The following is a 26492-nucleotide window of genomic DNA, read 5'->3' on the forward strand; positions in this document are numbered from 1 at the left end:
ATTATTATGTTGTTAAGAAAGAATGACATGTGAAACAGACAGCATGTTTTAAACATGGATGAAAATACAGAAAATGTGGAAGGTAGATAAAGAAAGGTGGAATACGAACACAGAATAAATTAGCCTGCAGACTCTTAAAAGGGAGAGAAAATTATTCCTGTTCCTGCTTTCACTGTTGTATTTATTCAGTACACAGAACTAGATTCCCAGGGGAGCAGAGAGGGGCATTTTATTTCACAGGAAGCATTGTGGCACAGTGAAAATAGATGACCCTATGATGACAGCCTTTTTCTGGAGCTCTGGAGACCCAGTTCATTTCCTATTTAGGTACAGATGGTCCATACTACTTAGACAAATCATGAGCTTCCTGTTCCTCAGTCTTCCATATGGAATAGAGTGCCAGTAGAAGTATAAGGATTCAGAACTGAGATGGATCAGACACTGCCGTGGTCTTGGAATTACATGGAATTACCTACAACAGCAAGATTCCTGTCTACATTGGTACAGAACATACATTTGTCTCTTAAACCATGCACTTTTAGTTTGCTGTTCAGGTTTCCCATTGAAGAAGCAGGACATTGTGCTGGGGCAGCCCTCCACTTGTCTGCAATATTCTCAGCTCCAGCACCACCCACCCACCAGCACCAAGGTTATTTGGAAACATGTTCACTTACACAGCTCTCTGCCAATGCTTTCATCCAGCTTTGAAACAGTGACTAATGTGGGGTAACTTTTCAAGAACAATCACATTTTGAGCAAAACTGACCAGTACCAATAAAGGCTTCTAAGCCTATTGCTTTACATAAGGCAGTAATGTCCTGCCTGATTGTCTGATCCCCCTCCCACAATTTTACCTATTTCCTCCCTATATTACTGAAGTTTACTGTCACAGACCTTTTTGCCTCTCTGTTACACAGAGCAGTAAGATGTTGATTCTATCACTCAAAATTTTCCTGTGTATTACACGATTAAAACAACCACCAGGTCATATAATTTCATTAACGCCCTTCAGACACCTTTACTTATTCTGCATTTTGCCTTCTCACCAACTGACCACAGCAGGGGTGACTCAATCACTGGGAAGATTCTATTGCAAGACCCTAGGCTCTCTGCCATGAGAATGTACCTTTCTACTCAGAGTCCTTAGGAGGTTCTGTCTAACATCACCCTGCCCTTTTTCAGCCATGTGCCAGGTATTTGCTGAAATCAAACTACTTAAACTAATAGAAAACCCAAACAAATTAACGTCAGCAAAAGGAATATTAGAGGTTGATAGTGCTATCTCATCATGATTAATACTGATAAGTGGGCTAAGCTATAGCTTTGTGAACTCAGTTTCCAAGTACTCAAGGAACTCAGAACCAGAATCTGGGTGAGATGTTTGTAGGAATGATTTTTTTTTGGGGGGGGGTGAAGACGTACACTGAGAGTATGATTTTCACTTACTATTTTTCTGGCATTTGGGAAAGGACCTCCTGAATGACCAATATATGCTCATGAACAGTCCTAGCAGTTCAGCCAGTAATAATGAAAAAACCCAAATTAGACAAACAGAGAAAGAAAGTGTATTAAGATTTATGGTGTAACTCATACTACGGTTTTTGTCTCATATGCTATTGTACCTGTTTTCACTGACATCCTTGTAGCATCTGGTGTGGTCAATCTTTCTATCTCTAGATGAAATTTGAAATTGGTGGAGTTCAAATGTCACACATCGGGGACATATAAGCAGAGAGATACCTAAATGCAGACACTGCATCTACCGCAATAAAAGAAGCATGGCCAGGAGCAGTCTTGGACACCGTGTCTCAGTCATCCACACTGTTAACTTATAATGTTTCCAGGCACAGTTTTGGCCCAAAGCTGATAGCCCATCTTGAAAAAGTCCTGGATTCAATTTAGAAGCTGGCCCTGGCCAGGGAGCATTCCCAATTGCAGTTCCAACACAGACACCCTGATTTGGAGGGTGAGAGAATTTAACAGTATAGACAGGCTCTTCCATGTCATTTGGCCTCAGAGCCAATACTGGGTACATTCAGTTTACTCACAGGTACATAATCTGTGATTCCTTGTACCTTCTTACCATGGGAAACAAGCCCCAAAAGTGTTATTATTCTCAAAGTCTTCCTAATTCTTTTTATTTCTAACCAATTCTTACAGAACATTGCTTCTTGCCTCCAATCCATGCAGACTCCTGTATTTTCGGAACCTTTGCAGGCAAGAGCCACAACAGGGCCTGCTTTGCTGCGGTACTCATCTTTGTATCTCTCTTATGAGTAGAAGTAGCTGATAACAGACCAATTATGGTAATTTTTCCTGTTATAATACGTAAAACTGAGCACAGATGGTATCTTATTCAATCTTAACATGATGCAAACAAAAGAACTATTTTAACACACTGTATAAAATCAGGGGACTTTCCACATTCTTTCCCAGGAGTGCTTGAAAGCTCGTGATTTAGCTGACTTGGCACCTACCCTAGACCCACCAGCCAAACTAGACTATTTTTCCTTCAGAACAATATGTTTTGAAGATATTACTAAATCTTGGTTTTGTCCCCAGCTTCATATGGAACTGTGTTAATCACAGCTCAGTGGATGGGAGAATCAGTGCAGTGGATGCAGCTTCATAAGCCCTTCTCACAGCCTGCACAGTCTCCCCTAATACTGACTGTTACAGTTCCCCCATTTGAGCTGCTGTTTAACTTGACTGCTTTCCTTTGTGTCACCCAGCTCATCTTTTCTAAATCCTAAAAAGGTTTATCAAAAACTAATCAAGTCACTGATGGTGTCTCCATATGATATAAATGGGCCAGACTTTTCAAACAGGACTCCCTGTAAGTTAATTTGAAGCAAGGTCATTACCTGCATTTATTAGAAGTTTTTGAGATGAGAAATGCTTTTGAAGGGTGAGGTAAAAAAAAAATGAGGCTGAGTTAATACATTTTTTTTCCTGTCTTGTAATCTTACAATCTGCAGGGACATGGAGAGTACTTCTATGGTTCAATTTACTGGTGTATATTCACATGAAGTAAGAAGAGTTTTCACTCGAAGTAAGAATACTTTTATTTTTTTGTGGCAAGTACTGTGTTAAAAAAAAAAAAAATCAGATGTAATGCAATTTAACACAGAAACACATAGAACTAAGTGGTATGCCGGTAGAAAATGCAAACAGTTTAAAAAATGCATAAATTCTGTCCCAGTAATAGAAAATTTACATAGAGAATCCTGTCAGTAGTAAAATTCATTATTATTATCTGTTGTGTATGATATTGGCATTCCTTAAGGATACTGCAGTTATTTCATAAGTTGTTAAACGGTACATGACATCGTGGAGAAAAAAATGTGATTTGGAGCTGTGGAGAGGAACAGAAAATCTTTGCTATTTTATAATTCAAATTTACTACACTTTATCTGTTTGTCAGTGATAACGACTGAGTATCTGAATGTCAGCTCCTAAAAGTAGTTGATTTGATACCTTTGTTTAAACCTTATTGTAAACAAAAGAAATTATTTTATTTTTGGTCAACACTTGGAAGGAGTCCTTTGGAAAAACTGCATTCTTTAGGCAACTCATATATCTCATTGTCTCTAAAAATCTCCTGGTTTAACTCATAAAAATGAACCACTGAACAGCACTGAGTATATGCTTATATAAATGAGCATATTATTAGGCTTGATCCAATCAATCATGCATTTCAATAGCTGCAGGAAATGGCACTGGCCATTGGATCAAATAACATACACAAATCATTACTGCTAAACTGAGTGTAAGTTATTGAAAAATTCCTCTCTAATTGGTGGAAACATTTGTCTACTTCCCCTCCCTCAGCTTCTTTCATATCTGGCACATAAGAAGCCATGTTGTTGCTATTCTTGTTTCTGAATTCCAATAACAGGATCACATACATTTATAAAGGAGCTACCTACGATCTAGTTGGATATAGACAACCATATTTATTTGATGTTGTGTGAGGTAGAAACATGATAGCTTAAAGAGGTAGGGCTGAAAAAAATGCTAAAACATGTTAACTGATTTGATGTACAATGAAGACTGAAAAGCTTTGTGTCTTGAGCTGATCAGAAAAGTGTTTGAGAAGAACACACCATTATCAAAATCAGTGATTATGTGAACATTTAAGTATTTTCTGATTTTCCCCTTGATGATCTGAAGTCCAATACAACCTGAAGTTCCCCATTTTTCTGATTTTTTTTCCCCATTTTTTAAAAAAAAATTTTGGAACTGCAAGAACAATAAAATAATCTAAAACTAAAAATAATAAAAATTTATCCAAAAGTTTCTGAGGGTATGGAGCTGTGAAGGAAAGCAGCCTGCCATGCCATTCACTTCTGCTCACCAAGGCCTGCAGAAAGCAAGAGGAGCCATAAGAAAGAGTAGTTAAATCTGCCCTCAGCATTTACTTATCAGCAGATCATTCCTATGCCCAAAGTAATGCAGAGGAAAAATCATATTGGTATTCAAAATGAAGGGCCTGCCCTTGACCCTGCTGACCCATCTCTGTTTCAAGATGTAATGTTAGCTCTTAAATGAAACAGTAATATGTTTGGAATATGCCTATACTTTTTGTTACAACTGCTTCTTCCTCACTGGGAAGCCAAATAGAAAAGGCTTGCCCATTTTTTACCCCCTGACAGAACAGGTCTGTTGGAAGAACAGTTTTTCCTTGCCCCTTAAAATATAAAGGGTGTGATTCTTGTCTGCAAATGAATAGCAGAAATAACTGCTGAGGTTAGTGAAGCTCAGCAGTAAGGAAAATGAGAACCACATCCTAAATGTCAGCACAGTCCCTCTAGATTTTCTGTACTGCTTGGCACTTAGGCAACACTTTTTATCTGAGGAACTCAAAAGGCCAGTTCTTAGTTCAATCTCGTAATACCCCTCTGAGGCTGGTAAAATGCCCAGCCAAGGGAACTTGAGTACAGAAAGGTTAAATAATTTACTGACAGTCATACACTGTCAGTAGCAGAAACCAAAGGCCCAAACGCCCAGACCTGAGTTGTAAATGTAACAAGCAATAAGCAAATTCTGGCCATTGTCAGTCGATTTGTGTGTCTGTTCTTTAATGGAATGCATTGACTATGCATCCTTTGGGGTTTAAATGCTCAGTAAATCAAACTGAGCTAAGGCTTGTTTTAAATAGATGTAGATTTCTAAAACAAATAGCAGCATTCGCTCGGAGAAGTGGATCATAACTCATGGATAGCCTGTTGTTTTGGAAAGAATAATCAGCAAAATGCAGGAAGAATTTTTACAGTGTTGTCTAGTAACAGTTATCACTCCCATACAATTTTACATTTAATAGCAAAGTCTCTGCTGAAACTGCAATACTGAAAATCCTTAAAATGCTTCTTTGTGGAGGATAGGAATTATATTTAGTTTCCATGCAATGAAACTGATGTCCTTTTGGAAACTGGAAAAGGATTCTGCTCAAATCAATTTAAATTTTGAATACCAAGTAATGACATTAGAAGGAAAATAGAACTTAAATGTTACCCCATTTAAGAAACTGTTATATAGGATTTACGAAAACTTGATGTAAAATCTGAACTTGTAGGCCAGGATTTCTATAACTCTGGACCAATAAGCAACCTGCTATAAATCCTGTTTAGTAGCTTTTTTTATAATTAGTGAAATTTTAGTAATTAAAGAAAAAAACAGCAACACTCATAGGAATAGTTTGGTCAGCAATAATTCACAATTATGGAAAATATATTTTCTTTAATTTTTATTTTTATAGCCAATATATGCAACAGGAATGTACTTGTTAAATTTGCAAGTGGCATGGAGCTAGGATGAATTGTGAGTACCGTAGAGGACAGGATTAGAATACAAAATGATCCTGCCAATTGGAGAAATGACCTAAAAATGTAGGATGTAAGTCTAAGAGGATGTACAGTTAGGCAAGAATAATTAACTGCATAACTGCATAATAGTAATAGGAAGGGTAGCTCATTAAATGGGGATTTTTTAGGGGTTTATAGTGGCTCAGAAGCTGTGTTAGCAGTATAACGCCCTTTGGAAGAAAAAAGGTGAATATGATACTGAGGTACACATATATACCAATTTTCAAGACATAGGATACCATCCTCCAGCTGCTGCTATATGAGTGCTGAGTGAATTGGTAGCCCCATGCCCAAACTTGAACTAAATAACTTATGAAAAATAAGAGGGGAAAAGGGAAAAGAGATTTTGGAAACACAACCTTGAAGGAAAGATTAAATAAATGGAGGGGAGGAGGGGGGCTGCAGCAGAGTTGATAAGCTGTCAAACATACAGAAAGCTGCTACGGCAAAAAAAAGGAAAATCCATTCACTGTGACTAATACAGTCCAAAGTTCAGTAAGAAATATGCAGGATGGGCATTGGGAGGAGTTTTCTAAGAGCAAGAAAGGAAAACACCACAGTAAGACGCAGGAAGCACTATAATCTTTCCCCCCAGTGGTGAGGTATACAACTATCAGGAATGACATTTACACAAGAACATACATAGATGATTTCCACAGTACTCTCTGATTCTATTCAGCTAAGTTACATCTATTTAATATTTCACAGAAATATCAGCATTATTCATTGTTCATGGTGTAGCCTGCTTGATTTCATCATTTTATATTACTTTCCACTCAGACAAAGATGGAGAGATTCTAAGCAGACCAAATGGTTCTAAACTATCAGATGCCCAATCTACAAGTTACTTCTCAACTAACACAGTGTCAGTATCTCACGGGGAATCTGAAGGAAACATTACTCTCAAAAGGGTTGTAAGTTTCAGTTGTGGATGTTACAATCAAAAACAGTGAGAATTAGTTTGAACTTGATCGAGTTTGACACTTAGTTTTGCTCAAAACTAACCGGGATGGTAGAAACAAAGTCATGATCTAGAGTAGTCTCATGAACAAAGTAGACCAAACATAGTAAGCTCTGTTGACAGAAACACTAAAATGCAGAGTCAAAGAGTGTTCTAACAGATAAATCATATTTGGGGTTGATCATGTATATGATGCATAAAAACCATTCTAACTGGGACACCCAAGCCTACATTGCTTCAAAATTATTTTTGTTTTGCTGATTTTTACAACTTTACCTGGCAAAGGTCTCTAACACAAAGGTTTAAATTAAGTTGAATTTTTTAAACCATCTCATAACCATTCTTCTCCCTCTTGATAGCTTAAAAGTATCTTTACTGGCCCTGAGAAGTAAGCATCCTGACACTCATTATCTAGAATTATAAAAGCTTGAATGATTGAAAAATCATCCTCAACTTAAATAAACACCTTTTTTTAAGATTCAAATTGCACTTACTAGTTCAGAATGGCTTTCTATTTTTGTATACCTCCACCTGTATGGACCAGAGACAGAGTAACAGTGAGGGGAGATGAGGAGAGAAAGGGGGGGAAAAGAGATTAGGGGAGAGCAAGAAAAGAGGGAGGGAGGGTGAAAAACAATCCTAACGCCAGTGCCTCATCTTTATTTTCAGGAGACTTTGTGTTTAGTGTTGCAGACCTAAGATGTATCAATAAATTCAAATCATCCTGAAAAAAATGCTGTTACTCTTATATTCAGTAAGTTCAGATCCTTGCTAATGATGGGAGAACTTGGCCTCTGCCTTTTAGATGCTTGTTTATGTTTTGTCCTACTAAAGCACTTAAAACAGAACTCTCTCTTTCTAAGACTTTTTGGCATTCGGAAGCCTAAAGAACAGAATCCTTCCCCCTGCATTTTTCACAGAATTCCTGGGTAAATTACTGGATAAAATTATATTTTTTGTAGTCTGGGGTTTCTAGGTGCTTAACAGTAAAATACATGGAAGCTTGAGTCTCACATGTATGCTGAATGAACCAAGGCTAGAGTGTACATGTCTTCCATTGTGCAAAACTGAATATGTAGTTAAATTAAGAACAATAGGTATTCATAAATCGGCACAAGTGCCCATGAGAAACAAGTCTTCTAACTAAATAAGAAGAGAATCAGTGCTCCTTGTTCCGGGAATTGTTATTTAGTATTAAGGTAGAGTGTAGAGAGTACATTTTTTTGTGAGAAGAATTATTAGGTTTATGTATCAAAAACAGATCCCTTCCTACATATTATTAAAGCTACACAACTGATTTGGAGGGAAAGAATATTTATGTTTTGAAAAGGAGCTCTAAAATGGTCTTATAGAAAAATAAATATTTGCGATCAGAATAAAACAAAATTATAAGTACTGGTTTTGTGGAAATCATTCTATTTCATTCTGTTTTGATTTTAAGCTAAAAGATAAAACTAAAGAAAATCCAAACCTATCAGAAAAATGAGGCAGATGTTAGTAGGAGAGTCTCTCCTTTACTAGGAGAGAAAATCCTGCAGTGGCTTGAAAATAGAGCTGATTTATAGTCTCCACAATACTTCAGAATTTGAGTGGAAATTATTCAAAACATTCACTACTCAGTGAGTAAACGTGGCTTCAGGATGGTTCCATAATTTTCTGATCCTGATGCATGATGCCTAAAGCCTCACGAGTGCAGTGAGTTACCCCATCATCTGCTCAAGAGGACTCAAGAAAGCAGTGGACTAGGGTTTTCTGACTTGGGCCTTGAAAATCCAGCTTTCAGCCACCCAATTAATATGCCTTGCAGCTCTTGATGTAGAAAGAAGAACCTGAGTATGTTATACTTGGTAATATTGTCAAGAACAAGTACATTTCAAATGATGGGGACACGAAACTTCACATTTACTTTAGTCGCTTCAAAAATGAACAGAACCATTCTAAAGAAACTTTCAGAAATTAGTTCACAAATCTGCTGCACTTATAGAAACAGTCGCCACTTAGAGAAACACTTTTTGTTATGCAATGTTGACTGAAACACATTAAACACAGACTGAAAGAAGTAACTGCATGTTTCCTGCACAAAGGTAAGTACTTAGATCACGAGTTTAGGAACCAAATTCTGTTCTCATAGTTAATCTGAATTCTTTTTCAAGGCACATTAACATCTTGGTAGACACACCTATACAGACCTGAGTTGGCTTTGCAATTTTATCTCCAGTTTTATTCAAACTGCCTGGAGAATAATCAATACATTTAAGTTCCTTTATTTTCCTTTATGTCACCTGATGTACAAGTTCAAAGCAGGGAAACCCCACCAAGACCTCCCGTTGGATGAGGCTAAAACTTGATTTTGAGATCATCTTCTATAGTATTTCCATGTTAATGAATATTAAGCTGCCAGGGCACCTCTCTTGCCTAGCCAAGAAAATGCACCACACAAACTGAAATTTACAGTCTATCTGTATATTTGAAACTTTCTATTTTCACAAAAGATGATTTGAACTCCTTATCATGAGTAGCGTTTTAGTGTTGAAAGGTACCTTTTTGCTATACTTATTTTTAATAGGTTTAATGATTTTTGGATTAGTATTTTTCCACCCAAAGAAAACCAGCTTCTAGACATACATTTTGGTCCTATGCATTAAAGCCCAAAATATGTATTTTTAAAATATTTTCATCGAGTTTCCTCAAGGGAAGAAAGAGCTAATACTTAAATAGTCGGGGTTGAAGATCCTCAAATGAAATAAAAAATAGGTTTTGAACATTCTGGGTTCACGGTGTTATCTTCTCCTGAAGCTTTATATGCCCATTAGACATTACATCCCTGGTTTGTACTTTATTAGTATTCTTCAACTCCAGTAGTCAGAAGCTTGGAAATGAGGTAACTGGCATCATACCAACTTTGTCTGTCATTTAACTCTGGCCAAACTACAAGGGATTTCAAAAGCAGAATATCTTGTATTGTGACCACAAGACAATGGGCTATGGCACTTTTGAAATAAGACTTTAGATCATGAGTCCTGCTGGAGTCCAGTCAGTGAAACAGTGCAGGGATAACCTTTAAGATATTTTTCTGCTCCATTAGTAGCTCCCAGAGCTGTAAATTTGTCTCTGTGATCAGGTTATTTGCATCACTCTGTGGCAGCTTCTAGAAGATTCAGTAATTTTAGTCATTCATTGATGTGCTTTGTGGATTTGTGCCCACAAAACTGTTTTTACTGGAATTTTATATCTTTTGACATGAGGCAAGTTTTCCCCTCAAAGCTCCTTTAAAGTGACCACTGTAAAAAAATTACTAACTCTTCAAGTGTTTATATAGCTCGACCTTCAAACTTGTTGTGAGTCTATTCTATGCAAATGTGACAACCTTTTTTATTCCTGGTTGGGTAATTTTGATGACAAATCAAAAAGACAAAACCCAGAAGGACTAGGAGACAAAAGCACAGTATTATTAGGTCCAGTTCTGTGGTGCTGGAAAACTTACGTGAAGGCTGCTTGCCTGGGCATTGTGTTCCCCTTGAGGTTCCAGAACCCCGAAGAGTGATAGACCACACAGCAGAGAACATCAAGGGCAGCCTTGCCTTTTAAAGTCTCTGATTTTCAGCCCTTTAGACTAGGTTATTTTAATGGTCACTGTAAGTTTGTTTTTTCTCTGGCTGCAGTCTTTTCTATGGATTACACTCATAGACCATGTGTGAGAATGTATGGAACAATTCTTATAGAATTTTACCATCATGTCACAGAGGACACACATTGTCACTGCCATTGTACCCAGTTCCAAACACAGGATGCTGATCCCCTGACCGTGAAGCACCAACTAGAAACATTTTATGAGGCAGAGGAAAGCAATCTAAAGAAACACAGTTTAACTTGAGAAAAAAACCCACCAAACAACAAAAAATCCACCCAAGCAAGTATAGCAAAACTGAAGCCCATTACAAAGAAAAGATTAGGATGACACGACTATTTTTTCCCCCCATTGTTAAATGTAAACTAAGCTAATGGTAAAAAAGTTCTGGAGGATGAGGGAGGGAAGCTGTGGATGATTGCTGCATTCTTTACTATGTCCCTTCTCCATCCTGGAGAGCTGGATTCTCGTGCCAGCTTCCAAGTAAACAACACGCACTTCCTGGCTATCTCTAATCTGTGCAGCAATGTGTGTGAAAGGAGAGTGCTGAGTGATCTGTGGTTCTGACCAGGTATCCTGTTTTGACAAGGGTGTTTGTCCTTTACCCAACATATTGCAGAAGTTATTCTTGACATTTTTGTGCTCTGTATTATTGGCAAAGACCTAATTAGGTCTTTTGGGAATGATTTAATTTGGATTACTGAGAAGTTTAGAGGGCCAGAGGTAACAATTAAAAAACAACAAAAAGGAAGTTGCACTTATAAAATGTTTTTTTGCTTTCAACATTTTAAATTACAGCTAATTACAAGATACTCTCTTTCCTCTAATTAATATTTATACTATGTATTACAGTCTGTTGTTTGAAATCAAGTTTTAAATTTGCTTCTAAATTTTTCTTAGGAGCTAAAGGAATTGTTTTAAGAGTTGGCTTAACTTTTCATTTGATAAGTAATGCTGCTCAAAAATTATTTGCAGCAAAAGACTTCTAGTTTGGAAAATGCCCATTAAGCAAACCCCCTGACCAATGATGTGTAATGTTTCTAGTGAAGCTTTGCTGGCAACAGCAGAAATCTGAAACAAATTTAAAGATGAACAATGTGAAAATTGGTGTAATTAGCTATCCAGTACTTGGATGAGATGTCATTCAAGATCCACATTTTAAAGAAAGATATGCTGTCTCTGAAGTAAGTAACCTGTCATATAGCCTGAAGAGAACTCCTTAATTTGACCCAAGAAGCCCTTAGATTTACTCAGCTGAAGGGTGCCCACAAGAAAGGTTTAAAAGTGGCTGAACACTAGAGATTAGATTTTGGCTGGGGTAGAGTTAATTTTCTTCACAGTATCTAGTATGGGATTATGCTTTGGATTTGTGCTGAACACAGGGATGGTAGTTTAGAGATGTTTTTGTTATTGCTGAGCAATGCTCACACAGAGCCAAGGCCTTTTCCATTTTTCATACTGCCACATAAGCAAGGAGACTGGGGGTGCCTGGGAGGTTGGAAGGAGACACAGCCAAAGGGATATTCCAAACCATATGACATCATGATCAGTAATATACAAAGTAGGGGTGAAGAAGGAGGAAGTGGTGAACTTTGGGAGTGATGGTTGTCTTCCCAAGAAACTGCTACACTCAGTGGGGCCCTGATCTCCTGGGAATGGCTGCCTGACCATGGGAAGCAGTGAATTAATTCCTTGTTTGCTTTGCCTGCACTCATGGCTTTTGCTTTCCCTATCAAACTTTTATCTCAAACAGTGAGTTTGTAAACTTTTCCCAGTTCTCACTGTGATCTTACTGGTGGGGGAGTGAGTGAACAGCTATGTGGTGCTTGGTTGCTGGCTGGAGTTAAACCACAACAGTCACCCAGCTGACATGTAGAAAATGTAGGTTGCTGTTCCTCTAACGTAGAGCAAAAACTTGAATGCACAGGTCCCATACCCCACCTAGTCACCAGAGCCATCTAGATATTGGAATTTTTCATAGGGAAAAGAATCTTATGGTTTTAGTGAGAAATATTGATAAAATTACCCTTCTGGTTCTCAGTTAGCTTTAGTAAAATACTTAATGATGTGAATGAGGGGGAAAAATAAATAAGGTTGACATCATCTCATTGGTTTACATGGTCCAGTCCTTCACACACTGAAGACTTGTTGTATTTTTCCCCTCTGTGATTCCTTTGCACTTTGGACTAATCTAACAGCTGATTTTGTTGGAACACAGTTTACTGAGTTGTGTCCCCAGTCCTAAACCAAAGAATATTGAGTTAAATTTGTTACTGACTTCCACAAGAGGGAAACGGATGCCCCCAAAACAAATAACTTGTCATTTATGAACTTAAATCATATTAATTTAAATCTAACATAGCTGTAGATTTTACTTATGATAAATAGCACTGGCATCAAGTAAGGGAAAGAGGAAACCAAAAGAAGGCAGGTTAGTTGTATTAGAAACGATTGAAGGATTTAAGCAAACAAAGCTGAGAGGACATTTAGGAAGCCAGTTCTATCTACTGGGTCCACAAGGCACAGAATCTAACCTCTCTCCACCTAGCTTTCTCCATTTACTACATTTGATGACAAAAACTATTAATTAAAAATGGCTTTCAATTAGGTACAGAACCTGCTCAAGATGCTCAGTGTTCAGGAAAATTTAATTCCTCAAAACAAATTCACATGATGCTATCTTAAAGAAAAAACAACTTTTTTCTTCTTTTTTTCTTTTGAAGATGAATTTTATCTCTGAATTTCTTGGAATTGTTCCACTTTTCTACCACAGCCCAGGAAAGGAAAACTGGAGCCATACATTCTCCTTAAACTCCATCTGATTGCACAAGGGTCACCTTGGGATGACATTACCCTATTATTTTATCATTCTAGAGTTTTCCCAGATAATTCCCCTTGCATTCAATATGTAAATATTTTGGAAATGTTAGCAATCTGCTCTTAAGTCCTACATTTCTAACTTACATTTTCAATTTTTTTTTCTTTTGAGAATCAAATATCCATCACCCATTTTCTATCAGTTCATTTCCATATTTGAATAAAAGCAATCCAGAGTCACAAATTCTCATTACATAAAAAACAACAGGGTATTTAATAGTGTAATATGCGGTTAATACAGGGACTGACAATAATGTTACATATTGTTGCGAATTCAGTGTCAATGAACTTAGACTAGACCTCATTAAACAGCACTAATTTGTTTTTCTTTTTAAGGCAAAATCCCAGTTCCATAAGATGTTGTAATGGATTGTGATTTCAGAAGTCCTTCTGAGTACAATGCTCACATGAGGACCACTGGAGGGAACTAGTTAAAAGGATTTACTTTTAAATTATCTGGTATGAACTGAATATATTAGAAATAATGAATCATTACAAGCTGATGCCTTAGAATGCTAAATCCTCATTTTAGTTAAATATACTGGAGCTGCACAGGAATGATCTTGGAGGGTAATGAAAAGCAAAATAATGACAGATTAGCCAGTTCACTAACTTCACTGATTAAAATCTTTCTCCATAATGAGCAAGCCAAATTAAATGGAGGCATGAGGTAAAAATACAAAACATACTTTTCTGCTGAAATTTTAAGTACTTTAGCAAATTTTCTGGACAGATTTCAGATCCAAAGACCAAAAATGTAATCTGAGATCTCTCCCTACATTTTACTTGGGATATGGTGATATTCCAGTGATAAAGCCCAAGCTCGACAAGTAAGACTCACAAAAGAGAAATTCACAAACTGTGACTTGAAGTCAAGATTAAGAGTTAATCCCATGGCTGAAGGAAATCAATAAAGAGAGGGATTTTAATCAAGTAAAACTTCCATGAGTTAACTTAGCAGTATTCTGGAAACAGCTACTTACAAATAGAAAAAGTAAAAATTCCAGCCTTGGTACTGCCTTAAGTTTTTTGTTTGTTTGTTTGTTTTTTTAAATTTATTGAACACATACAAATATACCTAATCAGCTCATTTGGGAAGCTCCGTTAGGAATCCAATTCCCACTGGAGAAAGACACGCTTTCCAAGAAAATGTGAAATAATCCAAGAACTACTTGGAAAAGTTTGAGGTTGTCATGTTTTCTTTTGGCTCCTATGGTTTGCCTGGTAAAATTTTTTAAACTAGTGACTCTGGTGCACTCTTTATTATTTTACTGTCTGAAACCAGCCATGTTTTACTTTTGTTTACACTGCCGTATGTCTGAATAAATTCACTGGGCAGCATCCTGACATTTCTCAAGTCAAGGACAAATCTTCCATTTACTTCACTGAGAAGAGTTCTTTCTAAATTTGGTGGAGTTATTCCAACTCGGCTCCATGCTATCGGCTCCATGTCTAGTCTTTTACATGCTGGGCTTACAGCATAAATAAGGTAACAATTAGAGATGCAAAACAAGTTTCAGTATCAACCTTGGAAGCAGAATGTGTCACTCTAGGAAAATAGAAATGTGAATCCCGAATGATTTAAGCAGAGCTGCCAAAGGGGAATATCTAGCATCTCACTAATGGAAAAAGTGAATGTTAGGTGGAAGGCATAATTGGAAAAGTACAACAAAACTTGAAGCCATAGGACTGATTTATATAGAGCATAACTTGAAGTAGGTTTTACTGTTATTTCCTTTTTAAGGTCTTTAGAAGGAAAGCATTGGTCAGTTTTTCCAGGGGTCTCTCAAATAGCAACAGATATGTTGGGACACATCTAAATACTCTGGTTTTGAAAATCATTTTGCCACAGACTTTTGTTAAATATTAAACTCTGGGAAAATTACACACATTTCTATTTTCCTTTACTTGTTTTCATTGTAGTAATTGTCTGTGACTATTTTAAGACTCAATACAGAAAACATTATTTTAGAAAGGGAACTAAAGGAATCCACTGATTTTTTTTTTTTTAGCAAAACTGAAAAGTCTGCCTATGTCAAGTCTAGCCAAAAAGAATGGTAGATTCCTGCTTATTAGGAGAGCTCTAGTTTTCCATGAGTTGCAAAAAGGTAGCACCCCCAAAATTTTCACCATCTAGGGAGATTTACAGTTGGACTCAATGCTCTTTACGGTCTATTCCAGCCTAAATGGGTCTATGATTGATGGATTATTGGATGATGAGGTTGACTGCTTGCATTGCACGATGGAGTAGGATTTCTTCCAGCTTTGTATAGCTCTACCCTACACAGGCAGTGTGGTTGTGTTTATCTCCTATACCATGCAGGACATGAGCAAGAGAGACAGGAAACCTCACTAGCTGACTATCATATTTGAGGTGGTCTGGAGTTCTCATTATGGTTAACAGCTATTACAGATCAACAAACCTGACTCAAGAAACATAGATAGGAGGAGGTATTTCTGAGATAGTGAAGTTCAGAGCCCTGTTTCCTCAGAACTGATCTCAAAGGCCAAGATCTGATCCTGTTTTTCAGTTTGTTAAAGAAATCCATAAACTCGGATATGTTACAAGGAATGCATCTATTTTCCTGCCTTCTGGCAAACAAAAATAAATAAGAAAGTAGAACCCTACTTCTAAAAAAGAAAAATATTAGAGGTGAATGAACCAAGACTTTTTCTAGGTCTTTTGGCAGAAAGGTATGTGACTGAAATGCACTCTGAAAGCGAGTATTAATTATTAGGAAAAAGAAGAAGAAGCAAGTTTTTTAACGTTAACCAAAGAATACATCACCTTCAAGATCTTAATTAAAGTTCTCATCAGGAATTAGCTCAAAAAGAAAAAATCTCAACCTGCTTAAGAAGACTTCTTCCATAACACAGAGCCTTGTAGTCGTAAACTATTAAAAGCATTTCAGAGAGGAAACACAATATGAGCTTTACAAGCAGACTGACAAGAAACTAAAAATCCTCAAGTGCAGATATTACAACACCTAACTCTACCTCCCTCTTTATAGCAGCAGACAAATCTGTCTCGGACTTATAATTAAAGAAAATAATAGTATCTCTCCACCATTTTTAGCCAGGAAATCAGTGCCTTTCTGATACACTCTTAATGGTTTTACTTTCTACTCTATTCTCTTATGTACTGGAGTCTTCCACTTCTCCTGCACAGTCTCCTTTTTATATAAAGTTTGGCACATCACTGGTTATATATATACACACCCAGTTTCACCTCCACAGATCTTGGTGTGTATTTTTGTCATTTACTGGAAGGTTTGTGTGAAAACCATTCAAGTGCCCTCTGGTGACTGAAACTCACAGTAAATTTACAGCTCAGTACAGCAATCATGAGCATTTGATGGACACAGTAATAGCAATAATGTGGAGATGTGACGTGTTATAGGCATCAGGTTTGCCCATTTTAACTTCTGATTTCCCTGTTGCTGCAACCAGCACTGGAACGTCTCACAAACAACATGCTTGCAAGCTGCAGCATAGAAACCATCCACTTGATGCAGAGAAGATAGATGCTAAGATGACAGGAAACAAGATTTGTTTATTTCTTGGTCATTCTTAGGTCTAAGAGCTGCTAGAAATAAAAAATAATGGTAATCTATTAACAGTTTATTGCATTCTTCATGAAGCAATTCCTTCTACTTTTATTACTCCATTTAAGAAAATATTGGTAGAAAAGCAATGCAGTAGTAATGGTAGGCAAAGTTTCCATTTGACTGCAGTCTGGAAAATGGATTATAAAATTTATGCTCTTTGGATTAGTCCAGATTTTGAACATAGCTAAGCCACAGATTAAAAACTTATTACAGAAATGCACTGTTTCCCTATCAGTTTATCAATTAATCTTGAATCTTAGCCATTGGCAATGGAATATAATACAATACATGTAGGTATTACAGCCAACACAGCTTGTTAAAATGAATTCAAATTTTAAGCAGTAAAGTATGAAGAATAAAAGCATAAGTTTAGTTTTAAATTTCAGCCATTTAAGACAATAAAAATGGCAACGATACATGGAAATACATTTTCCATTTCTACTCTAAACAGTAAGTCAAATAAAGGTAACAAGCCACATCACAGACAAATTTTGGCTCACTAGAAGATATCCAGGTTGTGTGGGTCGGTACAATATATGTAATCTGATCCAGGAATGAATTACCTACTGAATATACAGGAAAATAGTAAAACAGCAAAAGATACTCAACTTGCCCATGCCAGTGTGGGCAGATGATTTTTTCCTCACCTACATAAAGGAGGTCTATGACTCCTTTATATTCTAAAATTCAAAGCAAAAAAAAACCCTACTACACTGAAATAGAGAAGAAAACTACAGTTATTTATGGTTCTCTGGCAGTTGTTTTATACCAGGCTAAGTTTGATTATGTTTAGAGACATGCTTAGACATTAAAGCCAGCTCAGGTTCTGCAAAGCTTGAAGAATGGGGAAAGGAATGAAAATTTAACAAAGGTCAATTCTGGGGGTTTTGTACTGTTAAGGTATTCATCTGGATACACTTGGAGGCCCTAGTATTGTCACAGATTGAACACTTCTAATAAAGACACAGTGCTTTGGTCAAAGTATCATAATCTGCAAACTCTTGTTGAAATGGGATACTTAGTGAGTAATTTGTAAGGCAGAATGATCACTTTTACCCAATGTTTTGCAAAACATCTACTTTCTTTATGTCCTTCAGTTTCCAAATAAATACTGGTCCTTGTGTGGGCTTCCTTAAAAATTTCTTTAGTGTATGCTTCAGTAAACCCAGAAAACCCAGTGAAAAAACACAAGCAGTCACAGCTGCATGTTAAAAAGTAGAGCTGACAAAAACTTTCAGCCTATGTTAGGAGAAAAAGAATCTATTCAAAGCAAATACAGAATATGACAACAAGTCCTCTATAGGTGTGACTGCTTCTCCAGTTTACCCCTAGTGCTCTGTATTGCTGTTACTTCCCCTCCTTTTACCTCAAACTATTTCAATCTGCAAACTATTCATCATGTAACATTCTAATCCTTCTTGTCCTTTTTTGTTCTCTGCCCTATTTTGCCTTTGTCAATGTCCCCCTTAAAACATTACCTGCAATGCTGTTTTTTGGTATTCTCATTGTCCTTTTCCTGTCCGTCCTCACAATATGTAAGATAAAATGTTATATTGCAGTCTACAAATAATAAACATCCCTTAAAAATAAATCAAACTCAAATTTAAGGTTGAGGAATAAACAATAAAATTATCCAAAACTTCCACTTGTGTTCAAGAGTCTCCACCTTTCAAAAACTGCCTGCAAGAGTAGGTTTAATAGGGATGTTTCCTTGTTTTATTTTTTGGAGCAAGTTTCTTTATTGTGGTTTTATTTTTCACATTTGCCTTAGAGAAAATCCCTAAAATGGTTTCTAGACCTCTGGAAGGTCTCAAAACCAATCTCTCTGCACTACCAATTTTCCTTTAGCAGCAGGACAAGTTTCCTTGTCAGAAGGAAGAGCTTCTCATCAGTAAATGCAACATCTTCAACACTGCATTTCAGTCTCTGCAGTAATAACACAGCCCTACCATTGACTTGAAAATAATTAGCCTGCAGCAGCATTGGTGTGTTCTCCACTGCCAGCACAGCTCTTCAAAGCAGTAATTCGTCTCTCTTCAGGAACATCAAGCTCTTCAATTGAATAATGATGGACTTGAACAAAATACCAGTGTCAGCAGCAAGAGTCCTACTGTGGAAATGTGTAATCCACTTTTCTTATGTAGTAATCTAGTGTTTTCAGAACTACCATCAAACCCTCCATAAAAGTGATATAACTGTGTGCAATTAAAGCAAAGTAGCTGAGATCTAAGCTTCTGAGACCAATGTTTTCCTTTCAACTCCCACTTCAAATCAGTCTGCAGTTCCCAAACTTCCCCCATGTTACTACCAGGTTCACACATCCCAACCAAATTCAGTGACCAGTTTGCTCTTTTAGTATTGAGAATACAGCAACACTGTCCCTTCTGGATCAGCATGGAAATCCTCTTACTGAGCCTCTCTGACCTAGTCTTCAGGCTTCTGAACAACCCATCTAATCCTCTACACACATGGAAGTCCTGAAGCATGTCCTGTGCCCCCAGTCTAGCACTTTGATTTACACTGCCTCAGAAATTCACCAAAAAAACCCCAGCAGCTAGTTAAATGCAGGCTCTGGAAATATTTTGCCTTTATTTTTAGAAGTTGTTTGGTTTTTTTTCCCCTTTGCACACGCTGTTTTTACTCATGGTCATAGGACGTGCTGCGTATTTGTACTTTAGCAGGACTAAACAAAGTGCTGTCCAGCCTGCAGCAACGCTACAACAACTTAGGAATTACTGGTAAGAGATAAAACTCAGATTGCTCAGATGGGTAGATGTCTTTATCTGAGTAGCTGTAAATCCCTGGAGGAAGCAGTTGAGGGCTATGGAGGAAATGTAAAAGCCTAAAAACAGTAAGAGGCAGTCAGGGAAAAGGCAGTTTAGGTGCTTTATGGAAATGTAAGTTCTTCTTGTGTTTGTTGGTTCTACAGCCTGATAGAATTTTCTTTAATGAGTTAGTTCAAGTTCACTTTTCTTTGGGAGAGGGTAATTTTTTTTTTCTGTAGAGTTAATCAAAACCACTAGACAAAGGGGCTAGGTACTTCTCTGACTTAATTTTTTTTTTTTTTAAATTTCAATCAAGGGTGTGTGTTTATGTATGCAAGTGTATGTAGAATATTAACTGTGTAACTCAACACTTGACTTCCCAATTAAGCCAACCAGTAGCATCAATTAAGACAGTAATAGGGAGCATCCAACAGTGTTGTCAAGAGCCTATCTTCATTTTCAAGTTAAATAGATTTATGTATGCCTTTTTAGTAAATAAGCAAATTGTGGTTTCTTTTACTGCAAAGTCTGTTTTGGCTTGGTTTGAAAATAAACCTCTTTTTCCTCTGTGCCAAGAAGAATTCCTTTGAAGCTAGAAGTAAAAACTCCAAACACAGTCTGCACCCTTTCTGATAGTCAAAGAGCTCCTAACTGAGCATTGACACACACTACTCTAAATGGGGCACTTTCTCAGATCTGTCTAGCTTGCAATACAGCCCTCCCACCTCATTATTTGCATTACTAAAAGTCACTTGTCCTCTCCACTCCCTGATGATGAACAGCTCACTTCTACTGATATCTAAGAGAAGGTTTGTCCTTTTTCTTGAGACTCCACTCTCATTTTTCTGTTCCTGCTCCAGTTCCTCACTGTGTTCTTCTCTGGCCATCTGCCAATTAGGTAGAACTAGCTGAAATTTGTCACACTCCACTGTGTTTTGGAAAAAAAAAAAAAAAAGAAATCATAATGTTCTGTCAACATGTTCACAGGGTTTTCCCCTCCATTTCTGGGACACTAGATGTATTGCCTCAATGTACATAATGTGGAAACGAATTTATGGAGATGGTATTCATACAAATCTCATCTGTTTTCAACACATGTCCTTCTCTACACCTTGCTTCCTGTTAAGTAGAGCTGGTCAGAAGATTTTCTAAGAAGGCCTAATCACCAACAAGAATGCTGATTGAAAAGAACTGCTCCAGTCAAGCAGCTGGCACCTTGGAGAATGAAAAAGGATTAATCCCTTGTTTCTTCAACACATTACCAAAATAATAGTGCTTCTAACAGCATTGATTCACGAACAGCAATGTTTCAGTTTCAGGCAGCTACTGTGGCTATCGTACTCAGTTTGCTCCTCCTTAGGCTGCTCTGCCAAAGCACAGAAATTCACTGTGGCTCGGCACGTGAGTAATTGCTCTTCTACCTTTGCAGTTTACGTTGTACACTGGCCTTTACCTACCGTGAAAAGGAAAAATCTACACACTAAGAAAGGTTAACTGTAACTGTAGAGCAGTTCTTTCCTCCGTCTGCCCTTATTTTCTATCCAAGCATACAAATCCTGAAACATAATTAAAACTTGAAGAAGCTTCTGAATGGTTCTTAAACATACTATAACGGAACATCTGATTAAGTCACAAATAACTACAACTTTAGGACTGTCTACACTTGCTGCAAGCAAAACAAAAAAATAAACTGAGAAGAGTGTCATAACAACAGGTGAATATGATGAAAATGACTCCAACCACTACAAGCTAAACATTTTGATACCATTCATTCCACCCACAACTCAGTAAAACCAATGTTAAATAAATACAGAAATGGCAGATTTGCTTGGGCTGAAGTAATTTGAGAATTCTGAAGTGAGCAAACAGAGCTGTGCAGGAAAGTGTGTAGAAGTCCAAATTCACAAAATGCAAGTTGCCATTAATTTTCCTGCAGTTGTGACTAATGAGGATGTAGGCAGCAGAGAGTCTGGGAAACATTAACAGAAAGAAAAAGTAAGGCATTGCTAATAATATCTCAGGCTCCAATTCTAAGTTTAGTATTTTATGGCAAATTACATAGCTAACATTATTAATATTCAGCCTAAGTAAAATATGACAGCCAAACTACAGGCTAAGCCCAGATGCACAGAACACATACCATCTTTTTATTTGCTCAATAAAGACAGCTCAAGCTTGAGCAAGCTGCTCTTTGCTCCCCTAAATGCTCACCTTCTTCCATTAACATTTTGTACTAATTTTTATTTAACTTGAGGTTTTCCTTTTAGAAAATCAGAATTAGAAACTAAGTTTTGCAAAATAAATTTGTGTCAGCTTAACTGCAGAACCCTTCATTCTTCAGCAGTAAAATCATAAGCTACCATTTTGCTTACTTATAGGACTAAAGAAGCAGGCTTTTTTCCTTTTCTATTTAACTGAGGCTTTTGGTTCTTAACTTTCATCAAAACTACCTTGCTCAAATGTGCTGGTTTTTACTAGCTTCAGAAAATGCACATAGAAAATGAGAACTAATTGTCTACTAACAACTATTCTTGGATGAGGTTATGTTTATGCCACTCCAATTCGTACAATCAATACATGATTTATGTGTCTTTGAATATCTGTCCAATTCACATCTCAATAGCCTTGTAGTCTTTCTTATGCTATTTTTAGTACTTTTTTAGTGCATTACACTACTTTGATTTTCTACAGAACTGTTCAGTTTTGCTATAACCGACCTCTAATTGTATTATATTATTATATTAATATGAGGTAAAACAATCAAGACTATGTTGAAACCTTATATGACAGCTACAGGTCAGCTTAAATGACATTGGTGAAGATTAGGGTTTTAATCTATTGTTCCTTACCTAAACAAAATTTCTGTTCAAGGCAGCACAAGCTTTGCATGTAAGATTTACACTCACATCCTGTCCCAACTCTGTGCTCTAAATTCTGTTCAGAGAAAACATCTTTTCAAAGCATAGACAGTAGAAATCAGAGGAAAAAAATTAAGATATCAGTAGAATACAGATTCATTAGCTTGAAAACACTGGGGTATTCAAGGAAAAATCAGAGTATCTGAGAAGCATGAAGAATTAACCTCCCAACACACCTCCACAATGGTGTTTGAAACAGGGGGAAAATAAAGCAAAGCTTCAGCAAGACATTAAGTCTGAAAGGCACTGGAGAATAGGAAAGACTATACAGTTAATATCTTTACCATGAAGACATCATAGCAGAACAATTATATTATTCAATTTCAGATAACTATCCTATTTTTTTCTTTTGTAAAACAGAGTAAGACAATGCAATCTGTCCAGAAAGAAACTAGCAAAATTTTATTTTAATCACTTCAAAATGCCACCTTTTGTGTGTACTGCAGGTGTGCATTTTGCACAGACAAATCAAAACTAATCCTTTACTTAAAGAATGAGGTGATCATTTCTCAGACAAGGTGACTAAATCACTGTTCTCCTCCTTTTCTGACTAACATTAGGGTGAACCCAGGAAAAGCTTATTTAATGGTTGCACTAGTGAATGAGTCACTTATTCTTCACTATGAACACTGATGCAAGTCAAGAGAATAAATATATAAGTTCTGTAAAATGCACTGAAGTTGCAGTTAGTCAGAAGAAGCTGAAAACAAAATCCTGACAGCTTTTCCCTGAAATGGTGCTGATGTTATCACATCACCAACTCTAAGCTAGGACTGCAGCAGCCAGACTGACTTGCTACATAAAATGACAAGCAATCAAGGAAAGTCACTGAAACCACAGTGCATGCTGTTGTATCTGCATGTACTAACCAAAACAGGGACAAACAGCTTAATATAATTGCCAGCAACATAAAATTCCAATTATTTCTCCTCCGGTACATATTTTTTAACAGTGATCACTATCCTAGAATGTGAATTTGTTCCTCCAAAAAGCAAAGTGTTTTCACTTACTATTGTAGAAAATTTTAAAGGCAAATTATCTGAACCCCATTGACATTTATGGCCTCAGTATCTGCCTGTGAGAATTAGCACTGCTACGAGTTAAGATTTAAGGATGGAACTTCACTGTGTATCAAGCATAAGACAAACACAGAAAAGGTGGTCTCTGTTTAAAAGATCTTGCAATCCAGACTGAAAAATTTGAAATGGAAGCTAGGCATGATAAACAGCAGGCTATCAAAGAAAACAGGCGACAGGCTGAGGCACTGAAAGAATTTATGTCACATGTTCTGAAAGTCACACATGAAGTCAAAGGGTAAAATTTCCATTTCCTACTTAATTGCTCTAAACATATATATCAAGTTAGGTGGTAGATCAAATAAGGGACATAGTAGCATCATGCAAATAGAACATCTGCAACATCTCACGCTTAGATGCCTACCTCTTCAAAATATATACCAAGCTCATGCTTGAGTACTGAGATCCTTATAAATAACTAGCAGTCAGAATGAATATCTAGTAGCATCAAGATGCACGTGGAGATCTCTAGATAGCCAGCGAAAGCACTAAACCCAGAATCTGTTAGAAATCTCTTTGGAGCTTCAAGGCTTATGCTAGAACTCAGGTAGGTGTCTAAATTCCCTTAGAATTAAATCTTCTCTTGCACATAGATGCTTATAAAGGGTTTTTTTTTTACAAGCAGGTGAGCAGGGCTCACTTTTGAGGATGTAGCTGATGAAGGAAATAAATAGTATCATCTCTCCTATTTCAAATAGTAGCCTTATATAGAAATTACTCAAACAAAACTTCTGTGCTCCTAGAAAAGCACCTAGCCAGATAAACTGTGTGGGATAAGAATGCATTCTATACCCTTTCAGTGGCTAGCATGTCCCTATGCAGTTTTATGACAATCCCAAGGCCAGGAGAGAAGTGTAGAGGTCTGTTAAGTTGCTGTCCTGCCTCCAAAATATGTTCAAACTGTGGAATAAAGGAAGTACTGGAAGAAGAATCTGGGACTGCCCACACTCATCTGAATCCCTTAGCCATGGAAACACAGCCTCACACCCCTCCTTGTGCAGTTTGGTGACTGCTTTACAGGTCTTCATGTTTCAACAGTGTTTCAAGCTCCAGGTCTTGCTTCAAAGTCAGCACAGGTACTTCATCTATTGTAAAACACAAACCCTTTGCAGAGCAGTAACTTAAACCCAGTCCAAAAACACACTGAGTATCATGTTCCCTCTTACTGGACCAGTGAATTTGCAACTTATTCCCTTCGATTTCCTTCAAGTGGAACAGCTTCAGCAAAAGGAAAGCACTAGCCATATGGAGAGCTTACTTCTACAAGGTGTGTGTGTCTTCATCAGCCAGGCAAAGACAAGAATCAACTGCTGTCTCATCTATCTTGGATCAGGGTTCCAGGCATTGCGATTATCCTACTGCAAGAGATACCATCCTACGCTTGAAAGAAAACACTGACTCTCTCTCTTTTTTGGCAGACAGGTTGCAGGCAAGCTACTTTAAAAAGAAGATATTGAGGGCTGCAATTCCCAGAGAGTGAGTCGTCTTTCTTTGTGGAGTTGTACGGACAGAAAGGGTAAGATTTAAGTTTTAACATAGCAGTGCTTTGCATCGTGTTGTCAGACCAAACAGGTGACTCTCTGTTGACCATTCTGGTTCCTAAATCTCTCAAGGCATCTAGTTTTCCTCAGGCAGTGTTTATTGGGTGCAAGAATGAAACTAAACACCAGTTTGTAATTCTCAGCCTGACTTGTGTTGGAGGAAAAAACACAATGGGTTGTGCTTTGCCCAAGGCCTGTGGCAAAACCATGACTGCATTCCTAGTTTGTGAAATGCTCAAGGGCACTTTCGAGACAAAGCACTATATAGAACACAAAATACTGCTGAATCCTCCTGCACAGGCAGACCAAGTGCAAATAACTGTAAACTTAGAAATAGCAGGGAGACAGAAGATAGTTGCACTACGTTTTGCAGTAGTCAAATATCAGATCTCTTATTAAAAATTGAGCTCATCTATCAGTCTCTTTCAGACTTATATGTCACACCCTTTGTTTAAAATAGTTTTGCCTAGTGCAAACACACTGGCCAAATTAGCAGTGGTTAGTAAGGAGGCCCCTGGACATCACCTTGCGTGCCCGGAACATAAATCACTGTATCCAAAGCTTTTGTTATAAAGAATCTCTAGGTCTGTAATTTCAACAGTGGTCTGTGCATTGAACTAGAAATGGCCTGGAGAAGCAGCATTACTGCCAAAACAGATAATTTCTCTTCCCCCCTATCAGTGAGATATAGAACATAAGACGCAATATTGCCAAGGCAGAAATTTCTTTCTGAATCCCCTAAAAATTAAGCCCCTGACAGAGATACTAGGTGATATTAAAAAGCTGGAACATACACGGAATTAGGAACTGAAAGAATAGCAACGATGATTTAATTCTGAATGTTTGGCATTCCCAAGAGATTCTTCAATATCTTCAAATCTTAATGACTTCATGCATTAATGCAAATCATAAAAGTTACTGTAAACTACAAATATGCACGTATCTGCAACAAATTATTCTTGATCTATTGCATTCTTGTACTATGCTATAAAATAACTTTAACTCTTCAGGAAAAGAGAGAGATTTCAACACTTCAGAAAAAATAAGAAAGCCCTAAATAAAATAATCTCCAAATGAAAATTCTTGCAATTTCACTAATTTCAAAAGTGTGTCCATCTAGGGAAACATTAAAGCAGCTTATTAAAACAAATACCTATTTTTGACAAAATTCCTTTCTCTATCCAGGCTGAGTATAGACCTTAAGTCCTTGATACCAACTGAGCACAGGAGGTCATGTGAAAAAGTGATGAGATC

The sequence above is a fragment of the Empidonax traillii genome, unplaced genomic scaffold (genome assembly GCF_003031625.1).
Source record: "Empidonax traillii isolate 1590-97213 ecotype Southwest subspecies unplaced genomic scaffold, ASM303162v1 scaffold19:size3308961, whole genome shotgun sequence".
In the NCBI taxonomy this organism is placed as follows: domain Eukaryota; kingdom Metazoa; phylum Chordata; class Aves; order Passeriformes; family Tyrannidae; genus Empidonax; species Empidonax traillii.